Raw genomic sequence first — 15939 nt, 5'->3', positions numbered from 1 at the left:
TATGATTGATTTTACTGATCTATGTTAAATTTTCTTTTTTTTCTTTTTTTCTTTTTTAAAGATTATTTATTTATTTATTTGACGGAGAGAGACAGCCAGTGAGAGAGGGAACACAGGCAGGGGGAGTGGGAGAGGAAGAAGCAGGCTCCTAGCGGAGGAGCCTGATGTGGGGCTCGATCCCATAACGCCGGGATCACGCCCTGAGCCGAAGGCAGACGTTTAACCGCTGTGCCACCCAGGCGCCCCTATGTTAAATTTTCTACCTTACAGAGAATATACTGTAAGATATAGAGTATACTGGAATATTTACTAGGAAGCAGAAGTTATCACTCTTCTCCAAACTCTTTCCTAACATATTACTCCTTCACTGTCTCCTTTGTTTTTCAGAAACTACTTATTTATTTATTTATTTTTATTTAAAGGAATGTTTTTTTTTTTTTTTTAAAGATTTTATTTATTTATTTGACAGAGATAGAGACAGCCAGTGAGAGAGGGAACACAGCAGGGGAGTGGGAGAGGAAGAAGCAGGCTCATAGCGGAGGAGCCCGATGTGGGACTCGATCCCGGTACACCGAGATCACGCCCTGAGCCGAAGGCAGACGCTTTAACGACTGCGCTACCCAGGCGCCCCTAAAGGAATGTTTTTTTAACAAATCTCTACACCTAATGTGGACTCGAATTCACGACCCCAAGGTCAAGAGTCGCAAACTCTACTGACAGAGCCAGCCAGGTGCTCCAGAAACCAACTCTTTTGAGGACCATGCCATCTGACTCTGCCACTTCGTCTCATCACGGACATCAGTGTGACTGGGGCGGTCACAGGACTCCACACTCAGAAGGGTTTCACACTTGGTTTAATGTTTCCCTGTTGCCATCTGAAGGGATTTTGTTGTTGTTGTTGTTTTAAGTAGACTCTACACCCAGTGTGGGGCTTGAATTCACGACCCTGAGATCAAGAGTTGCATGCTCTACCAACTGAGCCAGCAAGGTGCCCCATCTGAAGTTTTTAATAATTTTGTGTTTGAACTTGTGTTTAGCAAGTGAAGTCCAACAGGACGATGGAGCAGGCTTGTGAACAGAGGAGATATGTGCGACATGTGGGTCTGCCATTCCTTGCTGTCCCCTGTGTATTGCATTCATGATGCCCCACAAGAAAGGAATCCTGGTGGACACATGATGTGTGGGAGTTCAGTGAGACTTAAAATGAATACTAGGTAAGTGTGTTATTTCTATGACTGAATAAGTGGGATTTTTTATAGCCCCAGAGGCCACACTTCCTGTTTCAACTAGAACTTGCTTCAAATGCAGGAAGAAGGCAATTTAAGAAACAAAAACAATCAAGGAACCCTATCCTATCCTTTTTTATTGTATCATAAGCCAGCCACTTACTGTGCAAATGATGACACAGAAGGAAAGGGAAAGATTGGGGGACCCACAGTTCCTTCCTTACTCAGCGGTAAGCCCGAGGTAGAGTGTTGGTAGATTGGCATGTACATCAAGAAGCAAAATAAAAACAGGTGAGTTAAGTTTATTCTGGTAAGAATGAAACACACGTGCATGTGCCAGCTATGAAATAGAAATTCTGTAATTGCAGTGATTCTGCATATGAGTCAAGTGTTCTTGTGTTTGCATTTAAAACTGACATTGCATGATGTAAAGATGAACAGTAAAATTCATGCTAATAATTTGAAATTTTAATTTTTCTCTACTGAGAACAACATTAAACGGCAAATGAAAAACGCTATCACAAGAGAAAGAATGTGGAAGAAAGAAAAAAATGTTTTACAGACTCATGTTCATGGCCACAGGCTTCCTCTCCACCTAAAACCTGGCATCGTGCTCTGCAATTTCAACATTCACTTGGTTGATCTGCGGTCCAGAAATACATGTTTTGAAAAAGGTAGTGTATTGTCTTAAGATACAAAGTTGTATATACATGAAATACTTAAAAAAATTGATGCTATTTTAGACAAGGGTGTTTATTCCAATACTTCTTACAACAGTAAAATTTGAAACAATACATGTGGAATATGATGGGATGCAGCATCAGCTCTTCCCCGGGCCCCCAGCCTGCTGGCTCACTCTGCAAATTGTGGACTTGCCAGCCCCCACAATTGTGTGAGCCAGTTTCTTAAATCCCTCTCTCTATGCATACAGGCCCTATTGGTTCTACTTTTCTGGAGTCTAATACAAGGTCCTTCCTATACTTTTCTTCCCTTGTCCCTTTCTATAACCATATCTGGACTGTGCCATGACCAGAACCTGCGCTGCCTCTGAAATCTTACCCCCACTTGGGACCTCAGAGGCCACCCTCTGACTCTTCCACCTGTGTCTAAATCTGTTTCTGCTGTCTCATTTGGTCCAGTCATCCTTCCATTTCCTCACCGTCCACCAGCCCTCTTCTGGATGACTTCTCTGTCCTTACCCAGCTTAAGCTTCCACATCCCATTATCTCAATCACTCTCCTGCCCAAATTTCCTACTTCCTTCTCTTTGTCCTTTTGCTCCAGCTGTCCTGCCAGTTTCCAACTCTGGATCAGCCTAGCCAGCTGCTGCCTTCCCTTTTATACCCGCATGACTGATACATTAGTCGGGGTTCTTCAGAGAGGCAGAATTCCTTCTTCCTCTGGGGGATGTCATTATTTTTTCTCCTAAGGACTTCAATTAATTGGGTGATTATGGAACATAATCTGCTTTACTTGAAGTTTATTCTGCATTAGGGAGAGTAATTTGCTTTACTAAAAATCTACTGATTTCAATGTAATTATATCTAAAAAAGAATCTGACCAAACATCTGGAAATCATAGCCTAATCAAGTTGACACATAAAATTAACTATCACAGCTGAGTAGCTGGAAAAACTCACGTTTTCATTTAGCATATAGTTATTGAGCTATGTGTTGAAATGTGCTATGTGTTGAAAACATAAAGATGACTAAGACCCAATCTTTTTCCCCTCAAGGAGCTCATCATCTCTTGGAGTGAGGTGGACACAGAAGCAGATATTTATAACACAAGGTGATGAGTGCCAGAATGGAAAGGGTATTAGAGGTAAGCAGTGTGTTATCTGCTTGTGGGATACACGATTTGACCTGGTTCTATTAAATAAATCATAGGATCAAGGAACTTTGAATCCTCGGAATAAATCAACCTCATGGTTGAAGTTGTACAGGTTGACACAGGACTTGGATTGGACGAAGAGGTGACAACGGAACAGTATCTTAAAGAATAAGTAGGAATTGAGTAGGTGAGGAAGGAAGAAAAGAACAAGGCATTTCAGGTTGGATTGTGGGGTGATAGTGTGCCATACAGCACAAATCGTAATATTGTGCATCAGGAATTTGTGTTACTCAAGTGGAAAGATGGGGAATGCAAAAGGAAAGATTCTTGAGTTCAATGAAGCAACATGTATTTACTGGGAGTTTTGCCAGGTACTAAGCATGTGTATGAGGTCTGGGGGAGAGAGGACACTGGGATGGAGTGAGGTGTTCCTGATGGCAGAGTTAACAGGCTGGGGACACACACATACACTGGGGTTCTCCATGGACTGGAGTGATCAGGGATGGCTTTGTCCATTGTAGTTATATGTGTCTTGTGTTTGCAGTGCTGGAGGATGGGGAGCCCAGGGTGGAGGGGAAGGAGAGCAGAAAGAAAAGGTGTAGTCATAATGTAAACAGACATCCAAAGAAGGCTTATAGGAACCTGGTTTCCACTATACTAGGAAGAGACCAAACTTGCTGGTGGTGAGAATTTATGTTAGAAGGAGATTTTACCTTACCTCCAAGCTAATAAGCCTGCTTCATGGATGCTGGCAGAAGACACAAGATTCCTGGGTCAGAGATAAAGCACAGCTTATTACTTACAGCAATAGCAGTAACTCAAGTAACATCATGTTGATGTTTATTCCTCAAACCTCAATTTCCACAGGATAATACATGAAAGAGCCAGGTAATGCTTGCACAAGGAGGGGGCTACATTAGAGGAGAGGAACCCCAAGTTGGGGAACTTGAATCTTTTATAATGGACACTAAGCCTACTTGAACTTTGGAAGGGAGACACTATCTTTATTATATTAAATAGTAAACAAACTTGCCAGTGCTGTGGAGGGAGCCATCTCTGTCTTTCAAGGCTGCTTGCTAAACCAACATCCGTGAGAAGATAGTCTCAAAATCAGGTGGTCCTGTGACCCCAAGATATTCAGAAATGCCAGGAAACTATAGAGAGTTGTCCCCTAAAATGACAAGGCTTTGATAATGATGCCCTGGAGGGTTGACAAAACCCCTTCACTCCCTATCTCTTTCCTCCAGTGGACCCACAACACGTAGGTGACTTTTCTGGTTGACCTCAAAGGTGGAACCTTCTATTACACGGACATTCTTGAAAATGTCTCAAAGATCTGACCACCATGTAACTGAAGTTTGACCCTAAAGGGAAGTTCAACTTGTCTGTATGTGGTTAGTTTAATGATCCTTCACCAAGCAGGTCTTTAAGCTACTTTGATTGTTTTACCTCAAAGCTCTCCGGTTCCTGACTAGCTTGAAATTTTGTGAAACTGGATCAGTCTTATTTACTTGGACCCAAAGACTGAGCCCATAATTAAGAGGTATATGAGGAATGTTCAGAAACTTTCTGAAAGAGTTTTCTCAAATTCGAGAGAAATGAAATGCATGTAGAACTTGGCAGATAAGAGTTGTAAAACAGAGCAATCACATACCCCAGGGAAAGATTTTATGAGGCCATTGAAGTTCCTTCTAAACCCCCAGTCTTGTCACAGGATTTTTTTCTCTGTCACGGTGCCCATGGTTCTTGGTCACGCTGCTTCGAAGAAGGAAGAGGTAGACCAGACCGAGTGGTGGGCAGCAACGCAAGGTTTATTGAACGATAGCAAAGTGATAGTACAAGGCTCCCAAGGAGGGAGGGGACCCAAAGGGGTTGTCATTGGAGTTTCTAAGTCTAGGGGTTTTTATGGACTTGTAATCTGATTAACCCTCCCTGCGCCAGTCATCCAATCAGGTTTTTGTCACCTATCTATCACATGGGAAAGGGTGGAGGGCTCCTTCCCAGGTGATGTAAAATCCTTTTAAGGGCGGTTTTCCTCTTGGGGTGGGAGTGGCAGGGCTTATCCCTGCCTGCCTGCCTTCCGATGATCCTTCATCATTGTTACTTTATAACCTCGCCAGACTGAACATTCACACTTTGGCACCTTCAGATGAGGATGAATTATAGCAACAGCCATGAAGATGGGACCAAGAACTGTAGTTACCAATGCTCTAAAAGGGCCTGTATCCTCAGCCCCTTCAGAGGCCAGAGGGCTCAAACGGAGGCTGTATTTGGTGTAGTGGTCCAGGCCTGTACTGTGAGTGAAACTAAACTTGTTTCCATCACAGCGACTGACTGAAATGGGGATCACCATCCATACTAAAGGCAACTAGGTATAGATTGGACATCATGGATCTCAACCCATGGGAGGTGGCCTGGAGAAAAACTTAACTCGGTACAGGGAACCCATATTGGTTGGGACAAACAAGCCCCAACAAATTCTCTCTACTGAAGAGTATGAATGTCAGATCCAGAGAGCTGCTGGCATCCTTAGTAAGCAAAGCTATGGGTGTTTCAATTCTCCCTGAGGCCTGCTGGTCATCCCAGTCCAGGATACAGTGGAACCTGGGAAAAATAGTTAAGGGTGAGCGGATTCTGCATGCCCTCACATTCCCTTATGTCTTCATCGCGGTTTCTGATCCACCCTTGAAATTTTGCACTGTAACATTATTGCGTCCTAAGACAATCAAAAGGCCTTTTAATCACTGTGTAACTAGACCCAGAATCAGAGGTAGGGAATAAGTGAAGGAGTCCCACATGTGAATGAGCGGAGATGCTGGCAAGTGAGGCATTATGCTCTAGCCCCGGAAACCACAAACACCAAGATGGTCAAGCATCTGCTGGTAAGGAGAGAAGTTAGTTTCACTGTCTGCACTGCTAAAGACGAAGGTGAAGATTTGTTCCCAGCTGCTCCCGAAAAACTTTATGGGGTGTGGTCCGCAATGTATGGGAGACCCTGAAAAACTTTCAGGCGCATTGGAAAGTAGAGCACACTCCCTCACTAGAGGATCCGCCCTTTCACGAGTCTTTACATACAACCTTATGCTGCCCACATTGTATCTCCAACCAGATCTCTGATACGAACACAAACTCATAAAACCAGCTGTCTCCTTGCCATCTCTACTTAATTACCATAAACATTTCAGCTTATGGAACTCTGAGTCTACCCACTAATCCATTCTTCCCCATGTTCCCCTGTCTCAATAAATGGTACTACCCACTTGCTTAAGCCAGGAACCTGGAGTCATTCAACCTACCAGCAAGTGTTCTCACTTCTGTCTCCAAAACTTGTCTCGACTCCATCCACTGATCTCTTTTTCTGAAGCTGTCATCTTTTGCCAAGCCACCTTCATTTCTGGCCTGGTTGTCTCGATGGCCTCCAAACTGGTTACCCACTTCTTCTGCTCTTTTCCAACCCATGCTCCAGACTGGAGCCAGAGGGGCTTACAAATATTTATACATTGAACCATGCCACTCATCTGCTGGTATTCTTTAGAGTCTTCCCGCTCAGTTTAGAATAAAAATCCCACTTTCCTCTCATGGTCTCCCATATTCTCCATGAATCTGAGCCTCATCTCATGCCTCCCTTCCTCTATGCTGCCCCTCCTTTGTACTTCTTGCAGTGGCTTATCCTTGCCAAAATATTTCTTATTCTGGCACCTGTGAGCATAGCTTTCCCTCTCCTGGAAGGCTTGTTGGCCCCACTCTGCCTGGCTGACATCTGGGCATGCCATGCACGCTGGATTTTCCGTGGGCAATGTCTCCTGGAGCTGTACATCGAGGCAGCCCTTTTTCCTGACCACACAGTCTAAACTAGCCTGCCAGCTTCTCAGTCTCAGAGCACACCACCCCCCCACAGCATGTGTCATAATTTGTATTATCTACTTATTTGGGTTTTGCTTTTCAGCTATTTCCTACCTAAGCTGTAAGCTCCATGAAGGTAGGGATCATGTTTGTTATGTTAACCACTGTGTTTCTGGGCTTGATGCAATGCATGGTGTAGTAGGTCCTGTTGAATGAATGAATGAATGAATGAATGAATGAATGCAAGCCTATAGGGCAAAGAAGCAGGGTGATAGAGGGCTGGGGAAAGATGACCCAAGCAGCAACACGGTACCAGTCCTGAGGAAGCTTGCAGCTTGAGGGCATGGTATGTAGGCTGCTGCTCTCAGAGTCCCATCTGTGAAAGCTCTTAGAACTGTGTGCTGATCGGTTTTGAAGTGGGGCTAAATATTAACCCACTATCATTACCCTGAATGTGAGCTCCAGTCGTGCAGTGCCAGGGGAAGGCCTTATCTCCCGATGTGATCACCAGACACAGCAAATGAAGAAAGATCGGGAGTCCCTCCCTCGGCCACATTGAACCCCTGCCGCGCCCCCAGTCCTTATGTCCCCACTCCAAACCCTGATATTCTTTGCCTTTTCAAGCCCCTGGGTTCTGCCTCTACTATTTAACTCTTTATTTCTTTTGTGCTCTCTTATCCATGCCCAGAAAGCTGTCCTTCCTTTTCGGTCACCTGTGTTCCAGAGGGGTCCCAGGCATTCTGGCCCTTGACTTGTTGCCGAATCTACAGCCTATAGGCTCCTGTCTTTCCCTTTGGTCTAGAAAGCCCCTACTGCTGCCTGCCCCCACCGATTGGCGCCAGCTCTTGCTGATCAGTACGTCATGTTTGCAACCTGGCGCCCACTCTCTTGAGGCTGCACATAGCTGTCTCTTGATGGGGGGGGTGGGAGCCACTGCTCATGCTCCGGTGGTTTGAGAAAGCAGGCATTACTCCATCACCAAGTGCCTAGAAAAACCAAACTTCAGAATAAAAACAGACCCTCTCTCTACAGTTTCTTTCTACGTCCTTTTTAAGCTTCCTTTTTTATTTGTATATATACAGTCAACAGAAATTGGAACCATAACTCAGTGGGCACCAAGGTTTCTGCTGGAAAAAACCGGTAGCATTTGATATATTTACTATTGTTATTTAAAATTTTATTACAGTTCATAATGGTGCACGTGCTATAAAATTCAGTTCATACGAAAGGTAAACACGAAGTGTGAAGTGTCGCTGCCATGCTGGTGCTACTCCCACTTCCCCTCAAAGAGCTTCTGAAGCTCTTCTATGCACTTACAAGTGGGCATGTGTTTCCATCTCCTCCTCCCCCTACTCGACATTGTTCTGTATCTTGCTCTTTTCTCTAAATGACATGTTCTGCATCAGTAATCCAGAAGCTTCACAACTTTTTATAGCTGTATGGTATTCCGTTACTTGGACAAATCAGAATTTACAGTAATAAAATGACGCATGTAATTTCACACATATTCAAGTATGTTTGTGAATACATTCCTAAAAGTCAAAGGCTATGTTCATTTTTAATTTCTTTTAAAGATTTATTTATTTATTTGACAAAGAGAGAGAGTGCACAGCCTGGCAGGGAGAGGGAGCCGAGGGAGGGGAAGAGCGAGAATCCCAAGCAGACTCCCTGTTGAGTGTGGAGCCGGAGGGGAGGCTGGATCTCACAACCCTGAGATCACAACCTGAGCTGAAACCAAGAGTGGGGTACTTACCCACTTGGCCACCCAGGCGCCCCTCATTTTTAATTTGGTAGAGATTGTCAAATTATCCTCTGGAGAAATTTATGAAGTGCCTATTTTCATACATCTTTGTCAACCTGGTTTCTAAATCTTTCAGTGTTGTCAATCTGTGAGCTGAAAAATGCATTGTTATTGTAATTTTAATTAGCCTTTTTCATTTTACAAGTGATCTCAAATATTTTTTCATATACTTAGAGCATTTGTATATATTTTTCTATGAACTCTTCATATTCTTGCCAATTTTTTTTTCTTCAAATGAGACAATGGGCTTTTTCTTATTGATTTGTATAGGTTACTTATATTTTAAGGAGGTTCGTCTATGGTAGATTTGTCTTCAGGAATTAAAAATTTTTTAATGTACATAAATTCATCTTTATTTGAGGTATCTGGGTTTTTGTGTGATGCTTAGAAAAGTTTTAATTGGAGATTATTTCAAAAACTCTCCCATGATTTTTTCTAATAGTTTAATTTTTTTAACATATAATTCTCTGCTTCATCTGGAATTTAATTTGTTATAAGCAAAAAGATAAGAATCCAAGTTAATTTGTCTTCCCGGATGGTCACCCTGATGTTCCAACATTCACTAGTCAATCCATCTTCTCCTTGCTGATTTGAAAAACCACCTTAGCATGTACTAAACCCTTATATGTCTCTGGGTCTGTTTCTGGACTTTTTACTTTGCCCACTGGTCTGTCTAATCAAGTCTGGCTGCGTGTTTTAAACCTTTTTACTTCTATCTTTATGTCTAAGGGGCTGCAACAATATGTTAGGCTAATGGTAGGGGTGCTGTTGGTATCTGGCAAAGCTAACTGGGCCATATGGAGACTGAATCCTTAATCCTGGCCTAAATCACTCTTCATTCAGCCCATTGCCACCTACAACAAAAGAGGTTCTGACATAGGAGCAGTGGGCCTGGGAAGTCCAGACACCACACCCCGCTCTCACTTAAGCCTCACAACCACCCCCATGAAGTAGGTGTTCCTTAGGTTATTTGGGTTGCAAGAAACAGAGACTTACCAGGGCTGGTTCAGATACTAAGGGGTGCATTGTCTTCCTATATAAGTAAGGGGGACATAGAGGTCAACCACCTCGTCAGGAGGAGCCATACAAGACCGCATAGGAAGTTCTCTTACGTTTTTTTCTTTTTAAATTGCTCATGATTTACATAATTTAAAATTTAATTTAATTTTTAATTTTTTATTATTTAAATTTAAAAACATAAGCATATAAAACTCACTTCACAAGGTTGAATGCAGGCATATTTAAGGACCTATATCAAACATATTAGAGTGCTGACCTATGACAAGGGCTGGGGAGGAAAGAGGTACGGGTATCAGGGTTGAAGGGTTGCAAAAAATGAAAATGAAAAGAAAAACCACGAGTAGAGGGGCATTTCATGGGCTGATGAGAGTGCACTATGCAGTGAAGGTCAGTGAACCATTTGCATCTGAGATCCTTTAAAAAATTAAAAGCCAAAATATAAGCCTCCAGGCAGAACTCACAGTTTCGTGGACTCCTTGAGACGGGTCTCCAGTTGTGTGTGGGTTCCATGGGGACTGATGACAGCTCCAAGAGGCAGTGGCAGGCTCTTCTCAAGGAAGAGTCGGAAGCACGGGACAGTCCCATTTCATGCACACTTCACTCCCTGTGACTCAAAGTGAGGTCCTGAGGCATGGCCATGACCTGGAAGCTGGTTAGAAATGCAGACGCTCAGGTCTCACACCAGATCTGCTTCATCAGAATCTGACTTTTAACAAGATCCCCAGGTGATTACAATAAACCATGAAAATGTGAGAACCACTGCTCTAGGGCATGGTTTGGAAAGTGCAAGGTTGCTTAGGATCCAGTGCAGCTCAGCCTACTGAGCCATCTCGTTGTCCCTCCATGTTGGGGGAGGGGGGGGTCATCACAGCTTTGACTGCAGAGGGAAGCCATTCTGAGTGATGACAAGGTGGCCAGAGCACAAAGCGGGTGGAGACTTTTGGACTTGGAAAAGTCAGGAAGCTGTGAGGCTAGGGTGTTTGGTAGTTGTCCATAGGGTCACTGAAGTCTTCCAGGATTCTGCAGGACTTGGAAAAGAGAAGAGAACTATGATCCAGGTGCCCAAGAGGGCAGTGGAAGAGGAGTGACCAGGCTGTCCATCAAATGTGAAAAGGCCTGGGGTGACCCAGCTGGAGGCCCTGAGTCCTAAAGGAGAACTTTTGCTCAAGGATAAAAGCTGCGTTGGCATTGGGACTACCAATGTCACCTCCAAACCCTCGGGTCTGAGATGTGTGAGAGGAGAAGCCTGTAGAGGAGAGCCAGGTTCAGGTAAGGCCGAGAGGTGAAGGACACACTCTATGGAGAAGCCAAGGATGCAAGGGAATTTTTTTTTTTATGATTTTATTTATTTATTTGACAGAGAGACAGCCAGAGAGAAAGGGAACACAAGCAGGGGGAGTGGGAGAGAAAGAAGCAGGCTTCTAGTGGAGGAGCCTGATGTGGGGCTCGATCCCAGAACACCAGGATCACGCCCTGAGCCAAAGGCAGATGCTTAACGCCTGCGCCACCCAGGTGCCCCAAGGGAATTTGTTTGATGCAAAATTGGGGCTCCAGAAGACACACTGTGTTGGGATGTGAAAAGAGAAGTAGAAAACTAGACTGGAGAAATACAAGGAGGAGATGGAGGGCACAAATGACTAGAGGCGAGTCAGCATTTTGGGAACTGTATCAGTCAGGACACAACAGGCTCTACTACTGCAACAGACGACCCCAAATCTAAGTGGCTTAAAAGGTGGTTTCTTGCTTATACTACTTGTCCATTAAGGTTGGTGTGGACCCTGCTCCATGTCGTTCTCATTGAGGGATCTAGGATGATGGAGACTGTGTCTCTATGCTTCCATGATAGCCAAAGTTCAATTTTTTTTTTAAAGATTTTATTTATTTATTTATTTGAGAAACAGAGAGTGCACGAGCAGGGGGGTGGGGCAGAGGGAGAGGGAGAAGCAGGCTCCCCACTGAGCAGGGAGCCCAATGCAGGGCTCGATCCCAGGACCTTGGGATCACGACCTGAGCCAAAGGCAGACGCTTAACCGACTGAGCCACCCACGCGCCCCTCAAGCTCAATTATTTTGTGTGCACTGGCCGGAGTTTTCATTGACCAAAGCGATTCACATGACCACATCTAAATTTAAGGGGACAGGATGTGTAATCCTACTACGAACTTGAGGGCGAACTGGAAATATTTGGTGACTAACTTATAGGGGTGTGAGTGAATGAACCTGACTCTAAGTTTCAGAAGAGAACTCTGGGACAGTTCTGTTGGCATGCAGGCCTGCTGCCATCCACTGGAGGGTGGCTGAGTCCTGATAACACCAGAAATGTGTGCCTATTCTATGAGCATGAGTTAGTTCTCAAAGAGATTTCCAGAGGTGTAGGAATCAGAAATCTACACGGACGAACAGAGTTGTGCGGATGGTGTGTTAACCATGCCCTTTGCTCTGAAAAGTTGGTCTTCGTAATTAATGGTTTTGTTTTCAGGCCAAACAGATATTGGATAAATAACTGTCTTAGCAAAAAACAAAGAACAGGGATATATTGTTCTTCTGGGTATTTTAGCTGATACTTTAATCTTGACTCCCTGAACTCCCATGTCTCCTTGAGATACCAAACAATGTTGCAAGTGGGAGCAGCCAACCTCACATTTTCCCTGATTACTAAAATTCTACCAATAGTAAAGTCATACCTCCCTCTCTGAAAAGATTTAAAGAAGCACGATTGTAATGTTCTTCGACTGATCAATAAGCAAGTGTCCTGTGGTCATCTTGAGTGCCTAGCCTTCTAGTTTTGCAGAGATATGCTTATTAAATCAAGAACGTTAGGGGATATGGAAGTGCATGGAAATGGGTAAAGGAAGTCAAAAGGTACAAACTTCCAGTAATAAAATAAATCATGGGATGTAATATACAGCATGGTAAGTATAGTTAATAATATTGGATATTTGAAGGTTGCTAAGAGAGTAGATATTAAAAGTTCTCATCACAAGAGGAAAAATTGTGTGTGGTGATGGATGTTAACTAGACTTACTGGGGTGATCTTTTTCTTTTTTCTTTTTTTTTGCAATGTACACAAATATTGAGTCATTATGTTGTACATCTGAAACTAATATAGTGTTTTATGTCAATTATATCTCAATAAAAAAAGTTAAGAAAAAGAATATTAGCCTCATTGGGTTCTAGAACTGTAGATCCATATAATCTATTATGATTAGACCACCGATTTTTAAATTCTCTGTTTGGATTACTCTCCAGGAAATTACTCTACAGGACCCCAACACCTATGAAGGAGTCATGTAGGGAAGATTCGTGGCTGCCTACCGCATCATTTCTTCTCCAGGTAAAACCCTGGTGTGGTCATCACATGACTAAGGGAAGGTGACCCTGTCCTCACCTCTAGGGTGGGCCCTGATTAGTCCCAGCCAGGGTGTCTCAGTCTTGATACTATTGACATTGATCCTGGGTAATTCTTTGTTGTCAGTGCTGTTGTGTGTATGATAGGGATATCGAGCAGCGTTTCTGCCAGTAGCGCCCCAACTACAGCCGAAACAACCAAAAGTGTCTCCAGATATTGTCAAATGTCTCCTGGGAGGAAAAACCACCCCCAGCTGAGAACCAGGGGTGTGAGCCAACCGGATAATCCTATTCTTCTTTCTAGATAGCTAGCATAAGAATGGGTATGGGACAATTTGGCTAATGAGATTAGGGGGAACAAAAGCTGCTGGAGGGGTTGAGGAAATGTTTTCTTCCTTATAAAAAAGAGACCCAGGGGCAGTTGGTTAAGCGACTGCCTTCTCCTCGGGTCATGATTCCAGGGTGCTGTCAGGCTCCCTGCTCAGCGAGTCGGCTTCTCCCTCTGCTGCTCCCACTGCTCGTGCTAGCTCTCTCTCTTAAATAAATAAAATAAATCTTAACAAAAAAAAGGGGGGGGGGGGTGTGTGAGAGAGAGAGAGAGAGAGAGAGAGACCCAGGGGGAGGCAGTTCCTTTTTCTGGATTTTGTAGTTTGTGGCTGAAACCTGGACATGTTGCACTGTCTCACTACCAGCATGAACATGAAGCCAACTCAGGAAGCGAGGCAGAGCCAAAAGATCCCCAGAGAAGGAGGGCCAGAGCCTTGCGCACCCAGCCGGAAGCTCAGCCCACCATCGGGCGGCTTTTTATTTGAAAGAACAAATATCTTTTTGTTGGAGCCAGAATGTTCTGTTCCTTGCACCTGAAACCATCAAACCCGCAGAGAGAGAGGCAGCGCCCTCGCCCATTCCTACGGGGATAAGGACCCTCTTAATTAAAAGTAATACATTTCCCATCACCGAAGTGACAGCGGGTTAGGAATTTACTTGTGTTTTTGGCAAGTTGAGCGGAAGAAAACTGAGCACCTACTGTCTAGAGGGGAAGAATGAGGCAGCTGCAAAGATAAGGACTAGATAGCGCTGGCCAGGAACAGATACAAAGATCAGAGAAGTGCGTGCAAAGGGACGGGGCATAGTATTTGGAGGAGTCACATTTAGATGCAAAACTGACAGGGGTTCAGGAGCTGCCCCAAGTGCCGAGACTAACGTACCCAGAGTCACGCTACAGCCGTGGTTTTTACCATTGGATGCACAATGGAATCTGGGGAGCACTGGGGAGCTTCAAAAATACTCATGCCTGTGTCCCACCCCCACACATCCTGATATAATTGGACTGGGGTGTGGCCTGGGCATTCTTTTCTTTTAACTTAAAATTTTAAATGTTTTGGTGGATTCAGGTGTCTCACCCCATGTCCTTTTTACTCTATTGTGCTGCCTTTGATGTAGGCTGGCTAGGTACGAGGATCCAGAGTCGGGGTGGGGAGCTGCAGCACCAGCCAAGAGGGTCTGTCCTTGGCTTCATGCAGGATAGAAATCAAACTGGAGCCAAGAGGAAGTGAGAGCGGAGTTTACTGAAGACCCAGGGGGCAGATACAGACAGAGCATCCGGGACACTCAGAAAGGAAGGGAAAGCGTGTCCAGTCTTTGCTTGGGGTCTGGGGTTTTTATTGAGGATTGTGGTCCCATGTATGTGCCTTCCCAGGCTTCCAGGAACACAGATGAGTGTTGAGGTGTCCTCCATGAGTGACTTATACCCCAGAACCAGGGGTCTTGGTGAGTCAGTGGTCTTGGAAAATGTTCCTGATGACCCTGCCTGGTCACCCCTTAGATGCTATGTCTGGTGCTAGAAGACTCCAAAGAAACCATTAACTTTCACTTTTCCAAGGAGGACCTGCATCACGTGTTTCCTAAGGTGTGTGTAAGGCAGGGCTGGGGTGTGTGTGGAGGCCCTAGCAAGAACACAAGCAGGAAAAGGAACAGAAAAGCAGTTTTTCCACGGGGTCCCTTTAGTTTCCCTGCCTCCCCTACCTTTGCACCAGTAGATTCTCTTCTTAATTTCACCCCGTTTTTTGTGAATAGATAACATTCGTACCTGGTACAGAACACACGCAGTAACGTCTTCTCCCACGCCTGTGCTGCAGTCACTCCGATCCTCTACCTACACGATAGTTTCTAACTCGGCGCAGGTATATGTTTATTTTATTTTCAGTTCCTTTTTATTTGACAGGACTTTGTATGCATACTTTTCTACAGCGTCCATTTTTGACTTAACTGTACCTTACAGATTATCCCTTGTTAATACTTTGAGAAATTCTTTTTTTTATATGCAGCCAAGTTATTCCATTGTATGGATGTGCTTTACTCTACCTAACCTGTCCCCAAATGATAGGATTTAAGTTGGTCCCTGCCTGGCTTTGGCAAACGATGCCCCAGTGAATAACCTCACACAGCACGTGTAGGTACACCTGTAAGAAAGACGGGCTCGCAGGGTCAATGGGCAGGTGTATTTGTAATTGATGGAAAGTGTAATGCAGACCTTATGGAGGCTGTGTTTTCTCATCAATAATGTGGTAGGAGAGGGCACCTGGGTGGCTCAGTCGGTTAAGTGTCTGCCTTCGGCTCAGGTCATGATCCCAGGGTCCTAGGATCAAGCCCCCCAATAGGGCTCCCTGCTCAGTGGGGAGTTTCCTTCTCCCTTTCCCCCTGTGCTTGTTCTCTCACTCTCTCTCAAGTAAATAAATAAAATGTTTAAAAAAAACAATGTGCTGGGAGAAAGAGCACCTCTTTCCTCATGGTAAGGTGTATTATCATTATTTGATTTGTGCCAACCTGATGTGTGAGAAGTGGTCAATCAGTACATTTTAAAGGTGCAT

The 15939-nt window shown here is 44.3% G+C and overlaps 1 long non-coding RNA gene across 1 annotated transcript; it reads left to right on the top strand.

Moving 5' to 3' along the window:
• Positions 1-679: 679 nt before the first annotated feature.
• On the top strand, positions 680-15666 carry LOC103671428. The gene is made up of 4 exons (XR_570890.2): positions 680-1900; positions 2961-3049; positions 12971-13055; positions 15146-15666. It is a non-coding gene; the product is annotated as an uncharacterized LOC103671428 (long non-coding RNA).
• Positions 15667-15939: the final 273 nt, after the last annotated feature.

The sequence above is a fragment of the Ursus maritimus genome, unplaced genomic scaffold, assembly GCF_017311325.1.
Source record: "Ursus maritimus isolate PB19 unplaced genomic scaffold, ASM1731132v1 scaffold_6, whole genome shotgun sequence".
In the NCBI taxonomy this organism is placed as follows: domain Eukaryota; kingdom Metazoa; phylum Chordata; class Mammalia; order Carnivora; family Ursidae; genus Ursus; species Ursus maritimus.
This window is presented reverse-complemented; position numbering and strand designations above follow the sequence as displayed.